The sequence below is a fragment of the Neophocaena asiaeorientalis genome, unplaced genomic scaffold (genome assembly GCF_003031525.2).
Source record: "Neophocaena asiaeorientalis asiaeorientalis breed wild unplaced genomic scaffold, Neophocaena_asiaeorientalis_V1.1 scaffold183, whole genome shotgun sequence".
NCBI lineage: Eukaryota > Metazoa > Chordata > Mammalia > Artiodactyla > Phocoenidae > Neophocaena > Neophocaena asiaeorientalis.
In genome coordinates, this window is record NW_020175199.1 from 5,043,888 (window position 1) to 5,056,360 (window position 12,473).

The 12,473-nt window shown below is 43.4% G+C and overlaps 2 pseudogenes; both read left to right on the forward strand.

Moving 5' to 3' along the window:
* Nucleotides 1-637, forward strand: part of LOC112413297 (myelin protein zero-like protein 2 pseudogene) — a 5,721-nt pseudogene extending 5,084 nt beyond the window's left edge.
* Nucleotides 638-10,717: 10,080 nt separating this feature from the next.
* On the forward strand, nt 10,718-11,338 carry LOC112413298 (phosphatidylethanolamine-binding protein 1 pseudogene; annotated as a pseudogene).
* Nucleotides 11,339-12,473: the final 1,135 nt, after the last annotated feature.

A 12,473-nucleotide genomic window follows, 5' to 3' on the forward strand; every position in this document is an offset into this window, starting at 1 on the left:
AAAAAAAAAAAAAGAGAATAAAATTCCCTGAGCTTTATGGTACACTCTCTAAACACAAGAATAGGACAACTTAATTCTCTTTATCTTCTGTGCACTTTCTCCAGCTTTGCCCCTATGGCTGATGCACTAACAGCGACCTGGAGATGGGGGCGTCTGAGCAGTTTGTTTTCGACTACCATGTGGATCCCTTCAAACCCATGAGTAGGCGTTTCAAGGACCGGGTGGTCTGGGATGGGAACCCCGAGCCGGTATGATGTCTCCATCATCCTCTGTAAGCTGCAGTTTGATGACAGTGGGACATAAACCTGCCAGGTGAAGAACCCACGTGATGTTGATGTGCTGATAGGGGAGATCTGGCTCAGCATCGTGCACTGTACGTGTCTCTGAGATCCACTTCCTTGCTCTGGCCGTCGGCTCAGCTTGTGCACTGATGGTCAGAATAGTAATTGTGGTGGTCCTCTTCCAGGATTTCTGGAAAAAGTGGTGGGCTGAAAGAGCTCATAAAGTGGTGGAGATAAAATCAAAAGAAAAAGAAAAGCTCAACCAAGAAAAATATTCTCCCGTTTGGAAGACACAGACCAACATTCTTAGATGGAAGCTGAAGAGTTCCAAGAACCAGAACCCTAAAATAAGATGAAGTTAATGGAAGCTTTTCTTTGGCTTTTCCAGTTGTAACCTGTCTTCCAACCAGCTCTGCAGTATAAAAACACCTAGACAAGCAATGTTCCTCTGGTGCCAGCATAGGGCCGTTCTTGAGCAGATATCACCAGACTCGCACACAGCCCTGTTACTAAGGTTTTATTTAATTTCCAAGTGCAAATATTTTTCAAATGCTCATTAGCTTTTGTATACTAAGAAGCTACATTTTTGCCCTTAAACACTCCTTGTGGATTATGACTTGTATACACATATACTGGCATCAAATGGGATAAAAGCCAACTTGCCTTTCATAATCCTTAGAGCAGCATTCTTGCTGCTAAAGTTAACATGTTTACTCTTTCCTTCTCACACTCTCAATTAAAAGGTGAGCTAATTCTCCCCACACCAAAAAAAAAAAAAAGTGTATTGGGAAATTAAAACAATACGAAAAATGATATTTATTTTGTATTCTATAGCTTATTAGAAAACTTGAGCATTAACGTGGGGTTTTTTTTTAACGTCTTTATTGTAGCTTTACAATGTTGTGTTAGTTTCTGCTGTATAACAAAGTGAATCAGCTATATGTATACATGTATCCCCATATCCCCTCCCTCTTACGTCTCCCTCCCACCCTCCCTATCCCACCCCTCTAGGTGGTCACAAAGCACCGAGCTGATCTCCCTGTGCTGTGCAGCTGTTTCCAACTACCTACCTACTTTACATTTGGTAGTGTATATATGTCCATGCCACTCTCTCACTTCGTCCCAGCTTACCCTTCCCCCTCCCCATGTCCTCAAGTCCATTCTCTACGTCTGCGTTAAAGTGGGGTTTTTTTAACTTTTTTTTTTTTTTTTTTTGGGCACTCTGTGTGGCATGCAGGATCTTAATTCCACGACCAGGAATCAAACCGCGCCCCCTGCAGTGGAAGCTCAGAGTCCTAACCACTGGACCACCAAGGAATCCCCTAAAGCGTTTTATTTGTAAAAACTTCCCAAGAGTAGTCTGAAGGATGCTTGCTTCTTCTTTTCATTGTATAATTTACAATAATAGAGCGAGCATCTTCTCAATGCCTTGGTGAGCTGTCATACTCCTTTATAAATTTGGATCAGCTTGCAACATTGTATCCTTTCCACTTTTTAAACAATTTATGTATTATTTATTTTTGTCTGTGTTGGGTCTTTCCTCATTTCTGTTGATCAGTTCCCCTTCAACAAGTTCCTCTGGCTGCAGATCTAGTCTCCTGAACAGCGGCAGTGTCAACATTCCCCCATTTAGCTAGTTCTTCTGTAACTCCATTTATACTCAACTCCAGTTTCACTCCCAGCATTATCACTTTTCATTTATTTGCTGCATTTTCATCTTTGTTGGTCAGTTCTCTCTCTTTTTTTTAAATTATACTATTCTCTTTATTTTTCTGTAGTTTTGAAATTTTCCATAATAAAACAAGTTTTTTTAATGAGTTTTGTTTTGATATTATTGTATTATAAAACATCAAAAAATATCCTTTTTTAAAATCAATTTATTTTATTTATTTAATTTTGGCTGTGTTGGGTCTTCGTTGCTGCACACAGGCTTTCTCTAGTTGCAGTGAGCAGGGGCTATTCGTTGCGGTGCGCAGGCTTCTCATTGTGGTGGCTTCTCTTGTTGCAGAGCACAGGCTCTAGATGCGTGGGCTTCAGTAGTTGTGGCACGTGGGCTCAGTAGTTGTGGCTTATGGCTGTAGAGCGCAGAGCTCAGTAGTTGTGGCACACGGACTTAGTTGCTCCGTGGCATGTGGGATCTTCCCGGACCAGGGCTCAAACCCATGTTCCTTACACTGGCAGGCAGATTCTTAACCACTGCACTACCAGGGAAGCCCCTTTCCTTTTTTAAAAATATTTATTTTGGTTGCGCTGGGTCTTAGTTGCAGCAGGCAGCCTCCTTAGTTGCGGCATATGGGCTCCTTAGAATTGTGGCATGCAAGTTCTTAGTTACAGCATGCATGTGAGATCTAGTTCCCTGGCCGGGGATCGAACCTGGATCCCCTGCATTAGGAGTGCAGAGTCTTAACCACTGCACACCAGGGAAGTTCCCCCCCAAAAATCTCCTTTTTCTTAATGAAGACTTCCAGGCAGAAGAATATAATCTTCTGATAGACCATTAACTGGTACATTAAGTTAAATCTTACACAGTAACTTAGAAACTGATAAAAATAATTTTTTAAATATTGTGTAAATTACTGAATATTTCTATATCAATAAAAGACCACTAAAGTTGGGATTTTAAGCCAAAAGCAAATCAAAGGACCATGGATTGTCAGTGAAATTTGTTGTAGCCAATATGCTTGTTCCCTAACTTTATGTACAGGCATACTTCGTTTTACTGCACTTCATTTTATTGTGCTTCGTAGATATAGAGGGTTTTTTTTTTTTTACAACTTGAAGGTTTATGGCAACTCTGCATTGACCAAGTCTATTGGCACCATTTTTCTGACAGCATGTGCTCATTTTGTGTCTCTATGTCACATTTCGGTAATTCTCACAATATTTCAAACCTTCCACCAGCAAAAAGATTATGACCCGCTGAAGGCTCAGATGACGGTTAACATTCTTTTACAATAAAGTGTTTTTTAATTAAGGTATGTACATTGTTTTTTAGACATAATGCCATTGTACACCGAACATACTACAGTATAGTGTAAACATAACTTTTTTTTTTTTTGCGGTACACGGGCCTCTCACTGCTGTGGCCTCTACCTTTGCAGAGCACAGGCTCCGGACGTGCAGGCTCAGTGGCCATGGCTCACGGGCCCAGCCGCTCCGCAGCACGTGGGATCTTCCCGGACCGGGGCACGAACCCATGTCCTCTGCATCGGCAGGCAGACTCTCAACCACTGTGCCACCAGGGAAGCCCTAAACATAACTTTTTATATGCACCGGGAAATCAAAATTTATGTAATTTGTTTTATTGCAATATTCATATTCTTACGGTGGTCTAGAACCAAACCCAAAATATATCTAAGGTATGCCTATGGGGTTTCTACTTCTCCAGAAGGATTTATCCATGCACAGTAGGTGATGTTTGCAATCACACAAATGCTGGGTAATTAAGATTTAAGCAATTATCCAAAACTACTCTGGCCTATGAGTCAAGTAATTGTTGTTGGGCTGCTATTGCCTTATTGGTAGAATCAGCAAGTTTTCCCAATTCCAGAAGGACTTCTTTTTTCTTTCTTTCTTTCTTTCTTTTTTTTTTTTTTTGGCTACGCTGTGCAGCATGTGGGGTCTTAGTTCCCTTAACCACGGAACTGCCAGGGAAGTTCCTCCAGAGAAATTTCTATTCATTTGTTCACTGGCATGAATAAGTGCCCTCCCAATGAAAGCAAATCTAGAGTCATGTATACCTCCTGGGAATTCCCATTTAAGGTGGCAATGAAGGTTTAATGGGGAAGATGAATGACAGGACCAATGGGAGACTTCAGATTTATTATGAATGTCCAAGGGGACAGTTAAAAATACTAGTAACTAGCATTGGCCTCCAATCTGCCAACTGTCTAAACATTCATAAGCCCATCAGGAGGCCTGTTTGTTACAAAGATAAGATCAGGTGGTGCATGTAAGACTACTGCTAGGGTTTGATTATTAATAGTGCAGTTAATTGGGATTATTCTATTAGCCCTCTCAGTGGGTCAGTGGTGTTTGGTGAACAGTTAGGGAGAAACCATCATGTTCTGTGGACTTTGTTCTCAAAGGCCATACAGAAGGGAGTTGTTTTGCCATGGCAAGCAGACCTAACCTAGTGTTGAGAACTGTACAGGAGGAATTGGTATGGTTAGCTGCATTGAGAGCTATGACACGGAAGAGGTCAAAGCAAAGTACAGGAAAATCTAGTTGTAGAAGTTCTGACTTGATGAAAAATATCCAAAGGAGTGTGGCTATAGTTAGCTGTCACAGTGGAGATGAAGACTAAAGGGTCATGGCTGTCATGGACAGATTGGGTTTTCTGATGACAGATCCAACATTCAGAAGGGTCCAAATTCCTTTGGACCATAACCCTTTGAGGGCAGCATTTTTTTTTTTTTTTTGGCCATGCTGTGCAGCATTCAGGATCTTAGTTCCCCAACCAGGAATCGAACCCGAGCCCCCTGCATTGGAAGCGCAGAGCCTTAACCACTGAACCGCCAGGGAAGTCCCAAAAGGGCAGGGTTTTTTTTTTGCGGAAATATTAACAAGGTGATTTCCTTTAGCTTCTAAAGAGTCAAGCGTAGCATGCCTCAGAACCTTAACAATAGACAAAGCAGCAGGTAAGAATATGGTTTCTAATAATTCCTGAACATAAAGGCTGTTTTTAATTTGATCTCTGCTGAAAGTAAGGAAGCCATGCTGTTTCTATAAAGTTCCCAAATTGTGAGCCACGCCAAAGGCATAGCTACTGTCAGTGTAAATGTTGGCAGTTTTGCCCTTGACTAAGATACAGGCCCATGTGAGTGCACATAGTTTGGCTTATTGGGCCAAAGTAGTCAAAGGCAAAGGTGCCACTTCAGTTACTTAAAGAAGAGTTGACATTGCATATCCAGCACGATAGTTACCATGTTCATCTTTTAAATAAGAACCATCAGTAAACCATGAGAGGTCAACATTATCTAAGTGCATTTCCTTTAAGTGGTCACGGGGTGGGAGTGGAGTGTGTGTGTGTCATCTGTAAAAGAGGGGAGAAGAGTAGCAGGGTTAAGGTTATTAAAGTAGGAAAAGTGATTTAAGGGGCAGTTAACAGGAGGATTTCATAGGAAGTGAGATGGCTTACTGAAAATTGTTGATTATGATGAGGGTTAAGAGCTTCAACAGCATGTGGCACAAAGAAGGTTAAAGAGGATCCCATGACTATTTCTTCAGTCTTTACAAAGAGGGCAGTAGCAGGTACAGCTCTGAGGTGGGGGTTAGGAGGTATCCCCAGGTTCCAGGTTCTAGTTGTTGGCTGTAATACCCTATGGGTCAGTGGTGATCCCATACTTTTGGGTGAGTATCCCAAAGGCATTCCCTTCTTTTTTCATACACAAAAAGGAAGAGAAGAAGTTGATAATTGGGGTGTCCAAGGACAGGGGAAGGTATTAAATTTTCCTTTAATATTTGGAAAGTCCTGTCACCTGAATCTTCCCAGGTGATAAGAGTCAGGTTTAGTAGTTTTTAACAAGGGATATAAAGGTTGGGCTGTAAGGGAAATTTGGGGGAATCCAGCTGAGAAAATAGCCTACCAATCCAAGAAAACATTGCAGTTTGCATTTGATTTGGGGCTTTGGGAAGTTCAAGATTCCATGAAGTCTGTCTGGATCTAGATGCAGTCCTTGTTCTGAGAATAGATGTCCTAAATATCAAACTTGAATTTGAACAAATTGTAATTTTTTCCTTAGAGACTTTATGCCCCTTTTTGGCTAGGAGTTTCAGCAAACGGATGTTTTCTTCTTGTGAGGAGGCTTAAGATGGGGAGCAGAGAACTAAGTCATCCACACATTCTATTAAAGTGGAGCCTCCAGAGAACTTGATATCATCTAGATCAGCCTTTTTTTGTTTGTTTTTTTGTTTGGCTGTGTTGGGTCTTCACTGCTGTGTGTGGGCTTTCTCTAGTTGCGATGAGCAGGGGCTACTCTTCGTTGCGGTAGGCAGGCTTCTCCTTGCAGTGGCTTCTCTTGCTGTGGAACACGGGCTCTAGGTGTGGGGGCTTCAGCAGTTGTGGCTCGCAGGCTCTAGAGCACAGTCTCAGTAGTTGTGGCACACGGGCTTTGTTGCTCCGCAGCATGTGGGATCTTCCTGGACCAGGGCTCGAACCCGTGTCCCCTGCATTGGCAGGCGGATTCTTAACCACTGTGCCACCAGGGAAGTCCCAGATCAGCCTTTAAATTTTGTGAGGGGACTTCCCTGGTGGTCCAGTGGTTAGGACTCTATGCTTCCACTGCAGGGGGCACAGGTTCCATCCCTGGTGGGGGAGCTAAGATCCTGCAAGCTGCCTGGTGTGGCAAAAATAAATAAATAAATGAAGTTTGTGAGAAATAAGAAGGGCTTTCAGTGAAACCCTGGGGCATTCCTGTAAAGGTATATTGCTGGCCTTCCCAAGTAAAGACAGAAAGATACTATATTGACTTATCTACTGGGATACTTTAAAAAAGCACTACAGAAATTAAATCAAACCAAAAAATTTGCTCTCAGTAGGGATGGAGGCTAGTGAAGTGTAGGGATTGGGGCAACAGGGTGTTGAGGGATGACAACACTGTTTATGGCTCGCAGGTCCTAGACAAGCCTCCGTCCACAACTATTTGGTTTCTTTACAGGTAAAATGAGAGTGTTGCACTGACTGGTGCAGGGGGTAATGAGGCCCTGGGCCTTATGTTATTGGCTTAATACCTTGAAGGGCCTCTTTATTTTGGGGTATTGATTAATCTTGTGGAGAAGTTTTGAGGGACCTATTTGGATCTTAATAGGAGGTGCATGTGGATACTGCAAATATCAGTTGAGGGTTTTGCCCATAAGGAGAGTGGTAGCTGACCGAATAGGGACCAATTATTAGTGTTCTTGGAATTAGCTCCAGTGTCAGAGATGGAGAAAAGAAAAAGCTGTTGAAGGGCCATTTGATTCACCTAATTGGCTATTTTGGTTGCTGCTCTCAAATTCTAGAATTGTTTCTCCCTTTTGGGAGAAAGAAATTCCAGCATGTTATTTTTCTAAGATATCTTGGGTCAATAAGTAAATAGAGGTGGAGGAACAAAGGCAAAAACAGTGAGTACCTCTTAGAGGACCTAAGCAAAAGGGGATAGTTTTAGAGATAAAAACCTATTGAGGTTTATTAGAGACCCCCACTATTTGAAGCATTTTAGTACTCTGAGGCAGGGGCTTTTTAATGGTAGTGGGGCTGAGCACCAAGAGTGTAGCTCTGGTGCAAAAAGGACAGAAAGAGATTTGTCCCCAATCTATAGAGTAGTTTCTTCAAGTCAATTAAGAGAAAGAAGTGGGGAAATCCCCTGTAGTTCCTCAGCGTCTTTGGGGTTGAGGACATTGGTAAGCCTGGTTAGAGGATTGAAGGTGCTTGGAGTACTGAAACTTGTAGCAGTAATTTTTCCAGTGTCCTAGCTTTTAGAAATTATGATGGACACCAAAAGGGTTTTGGTTTTGTTTAGAGGCCTCCAATTCTGGAATTGAAGATTAAAGATTTTAGTGGTCTTCCTTTAAGTTGAATCATCTAGGGTTTGGGTGAGTTGGGTTTCTAAACTAACTAAATCTATAGTGGACATAATTTCCCATTATATCCTGGTCCTTTTAACTAGAAGAGAAAGATCTCAGTTCAGCCTGTTAATTAACATAGATTTAAAGGCAACTCAAGTAGATTTAGCACCCAAAGGAAGACCAGAATTTTCTTTAAAGACGATTTGGAGCTGGCTGAATAATAATCATGCATGAGCTCGTTGGGCTTGTGGATACAAGCTTGAATCTTATTCTGATCAACTGGTTTTGAGAAAGCCCTAAGAATTGCCAAATGGTGTCACTCGGTGATTCCATGAGCCTGATAATAAGGCGACAGGGGTTTCTTTGTCCCCAGGTTGTAATTCTAAAGATTTCTCAGGATCATCTCAATTGGCAGTTTTCATTCAGTATGGGCCTGGCCTTTACTGACAAGGATATGAATTAGTTGATATAACTCAGAGAAGCCCAGTTGATAAGTTTGAATGACTATATTAAATTCCTCAGCAAATCTCTGGGGATCCTCAGTTACTTCGGGAAAATCTTTTACTGTGGCCCATAGTTCAGCTTCAGTACAGTGAACATAAGAAATTAGAGACTTAGCATTTTTTTAATTAAAACATTTTTAAAATTCATTTTTATTGGAGTATGGTTGCTTTACAATGTTGTGTTAGTCAAGGCTTAGCATTTGGATCCTCAGAGGGTCTGATTTAAGAGGCGCAGATTTTAATAGGTTCAGGAGAGGAGGAGACATGGAAAGGTTCAGAGAAAAAGGAAAGTTCAGTAAGGGGATTAGAATAAGGAAGTGGAGTGTATAGAGGAGTCGGGGACAGTACAGAAGGGAAAGAGGAAGCTGGCTCCAGAGACAAAGAGGATGGGGGAAGGGGGAAAAGAGGCCTCAGAAGATTTTTATGGTCCTCTTTCAATTGTTTTCTCACCTTGGTTAATTTAGAAATGCTATTTTGTAAAGAGGCAATTTTAGAATCTTGGGTACATTTGGAAGCCTCCAGGTACCAATGAAAATATGCATCCCATTCAATCGGTTTAATTTTAGAGCCACAGTCTTCTAATTTCATTCTGAGAAAAACAAGTTTGGGGAGGTCGGAAGTTTCTCTTAATGGTCATTGGAGTGCTAAATTATCTGTGGTTAAGTTGATCCATTTAGTTAAGAATGTGCATGAGGAGGGACCATAGTTTTGTTTTTTAATTAAATTAAATTATTTATTTATTTTTGGCTGTGTTGGGTCTTGGTTGCTACATGGGGGCTTTCCTCTAGTTGTAGAGAGTGGAGGTTACTCTTCGTTGCGGTGCGCGGTCTTCTCATTGCGGTGCCTTCTCGCGGAGTACAGGCTCTAGGTGAGCGGGCTTCAGTAGTTGTGGCTCGCGGGCTCAGTGGTTGTGGCTCACGGGCTCTAGAGCGCAGGCTCAGCTGTTGTGGCGCACGGGCTTAGTAGCTCCGCGGTATGTGGGATCTTCCCGGACCAGGGCACGAACTCGTGTCCCCTGCATCGGCAGGCGGACTCTCAACCACTGCGCCACCAGGGAAGCCCACCCCTGGTTTCTTTATAGCGCCCGATTGTGGCCTGCCTCTTGGGATACCCTGACAAGAGCAAGAGTTTAGGTAGTTTTAATGATTCCTGATATGAGGCTGTCTGTGATGCAGGAAAAGTTTTGGTTTCTCTTTCACTATACAGAAGAGGAATAAGTCCTATCCTTTCCTTCTCTCTCTCTCTCTTTTTTTCCTCTGTCTCTCTCATTACCACCCACACATCAAACCACTTTAGTCAACTGACTGTTAACTTACAAACCCCAATCCCCCTTTTTCATCTGTTGTAGGTCAGAAACTTTCAAAGTCAACATTATTGAGCACTCCTATTATGAGGATAAAGATCTCAAATTTGTTCCATTTTTCCACGATAAAACTTGGGGTTTATCTTTTCATAAATAAAGTGGTCAAAATGAAAATGTTAGGACACATTGCTGCTTAAGAAATCCCAAGTGATAGAAAAGCAAACTTCCAACAAAAACATAGGTAATGAAAATCGTTAGCATTTAGTGAGCTCTCAGAAGGAGGATTGCAACCCACATGGCCTGGGCCCACACTTCTGTCCTTTCCTAACATCTTTCCCACATGGAGTGAGGCTCAAGAATCACTGGCCAATGGACTTCCCTGGTGGCGCAGTGGTTAAGAATCCACCTGTCAATGCAGGGGACACAGGTTTGAGCCCTGGTCTGGGAAGATCCCGCATGCCGTGGAGCAACTAAGCCCATGCGCCACAACAGCTGAGCCTGTGCTCTACAGCCCACGAGCCACAACTACTGAGCCCAGGTGCCACAACTACTGAAGCCCGCGCACACCTAGAGCCCGTGCTCTGCAATAAAGAGAAGCCACTGCAATGAGAGGTCTGCGTACTGCCACAAAGAGTAGCCCCCACTAGCCGCAACTAGAGAAAACCCACACGCAGCAACGAAGACCCAACGCAAGATCAGCTCGGTGCTTTGTGACCACCTAGAGGGGTGGGATGGCGGGGGGGAGACGCAAGAGGGAGGAGATATGGAGATATATGTATACGTATAGCTGATTCACTTTGTTAAACAACGGAAACTAGCACACCATTGTAAAGCAATTATACTCCAATACAGATGTTTAAAAAAAAAGATAATCTGAAATATCAAGACTAAAAAAAAAAAAGTTTGTACCAGCATTCACTTGTACTAAATACCATTGTGCTTAATATTGAATAAATATTTTCTGTTATGAATTTTAAAAAAAAGACCCAGAGTTGCCTCTGTACAGCTTGCAGACTGCTGGGAGATTGGGCTGCTACCCTGCGTGAGTCCTCCTGCAGCTTTCCCTGCGGTCCGATCCTCTCGGTTTCGCGATGCCGGTGGACCTCAGCAAGTGGTCCGGGCCTTTGAGCCTGCAGGAAGTGGACGAGAGGCCGCAGCACCCGCTGCAGGTCAACTACGGCGGGGCGGAGGTTGACGAGCTGGGCAAAGTGCTGACACCCACCCAGGTTAAGAACCCAGCATTGCATGGGATGGCCTTGATCCAGGTAAACTATATACCTTGGTCTTGACAAACCCCGATGCTCCCAGCAGGAAGGACCCCAAATACAGGGAATGGCACCTTTTCCTGGTGGTCAACATGAACGGCAACGACATCAGCAGTGGTACGGTCCTCTCCGATTATGTGGGCTCTGGGCCTCCCAAGGGCACAGGCCTTCACTGCTACACCTGGCTGGTTTACGAGCAGGACAGGCCACTGAAGTGTGATGAGCCCATTCTCAGCAACGGATCTGGAGACCACCGTGGCAAATTCAAGGTGGCAAATTTCCGCAAAAAGTACGAGCTCGGGGCTCCAGTGGCCGGCACGTGTTACCAGGCCGAATGGGATGACTATGTGCTCAAACTGTACGAGCAGCTGTCTGGGAAGTAGAGGAAAGCCAGGAGATGGACACGGTCCCAGAGTTCCCAAGCAGTGTTTCAGTTTAGTGATGCATGCAGATTTCTCCCCTTCCCCCTGCCTGACCCCTGAGCGGTCAGATTTAGATTTAGGGTGACTTTTCCTTCTGCCTGTCCTCTGTAATTCTAGGGGGTTACGTTTTGATCAAATTTGAACTCCGTTTTGGTGGGGGATATTTTGATACTGGGATGGGGTCATCAAAATGTTAATATAAGAATAACAACCCAGACGTTAAAGAAGAAAAAAATTCTGGTAAAAAGACCAGGTCTGCAGTATTAGAGCAGAGCATCAAAGAATCTTCAAGGGAGGTAGAAAAAAAGAAAGGGTTGATTGCCTCTGCCTTTGTGAGCCCGAGCCCAGGATTGTCTGTGACGGCATCTTCTGGCATGTGTTTTCACAGCCCTGTCTCTCACGAAGACAACCAGGGGCCGGCACGTCCGCTAGCCCACCATGTGATACATCTCAGGCTGGTTAGTGGGTGTCAGTGTCCTGCTCTGGCTCCTTTAAAGAGCAATACTGAAAAAAGTAATAGGGAGAGAGTTGCTTTTAAAGCTTGGCCATCTAGATGAGCTGCAGGGCTGAGTGAGAGGTCATCAGAAATCCGAAAGTCTGTGCCTGTTAAATTGATAACTCTTCACTGTAAGAAAAGCCGGTCTGGAGTTGCTGAATGTTGTGTTAATTCTGCTATTTGCTTATAGTTGAATAAAAACATTACGTAGTTAAAAAAAAAAAAAAAAAGACCCAATGCAGCCAAAAATAAATAAATAAATACATTTATTAAAAAAAAATCACTTGCCATCCCTGGCCTCCTTGCCCATTGGCCCTTGGGGAACACAAACTCTGCTGTGAAGAACCAGAGGCAGGAGGGGCTGCTCCCCAGAAGGTGCTAGTATTCAGGGGCACTGGAGGACAGATGCGTGGAATTTAGTGACAGACTCCCTCCCACCTACACAGCCATGATGGTTTTGAACTAGAAGGCACAGTGGGAAGGAGCTGTTTTAACCATATTACCTCGGATGAGGCATGGCTCCGTCAGGTGCAAATCAAGAGAAAAAAACGGAAAGAGTTTTACAGTGTTTTGTACTCACAGCTCTCAGGGGAGGACACAGTATGCAACCCATGACCACTCAAGGGAAGTACCAGGTCAGTCTCACAGCAGAGCA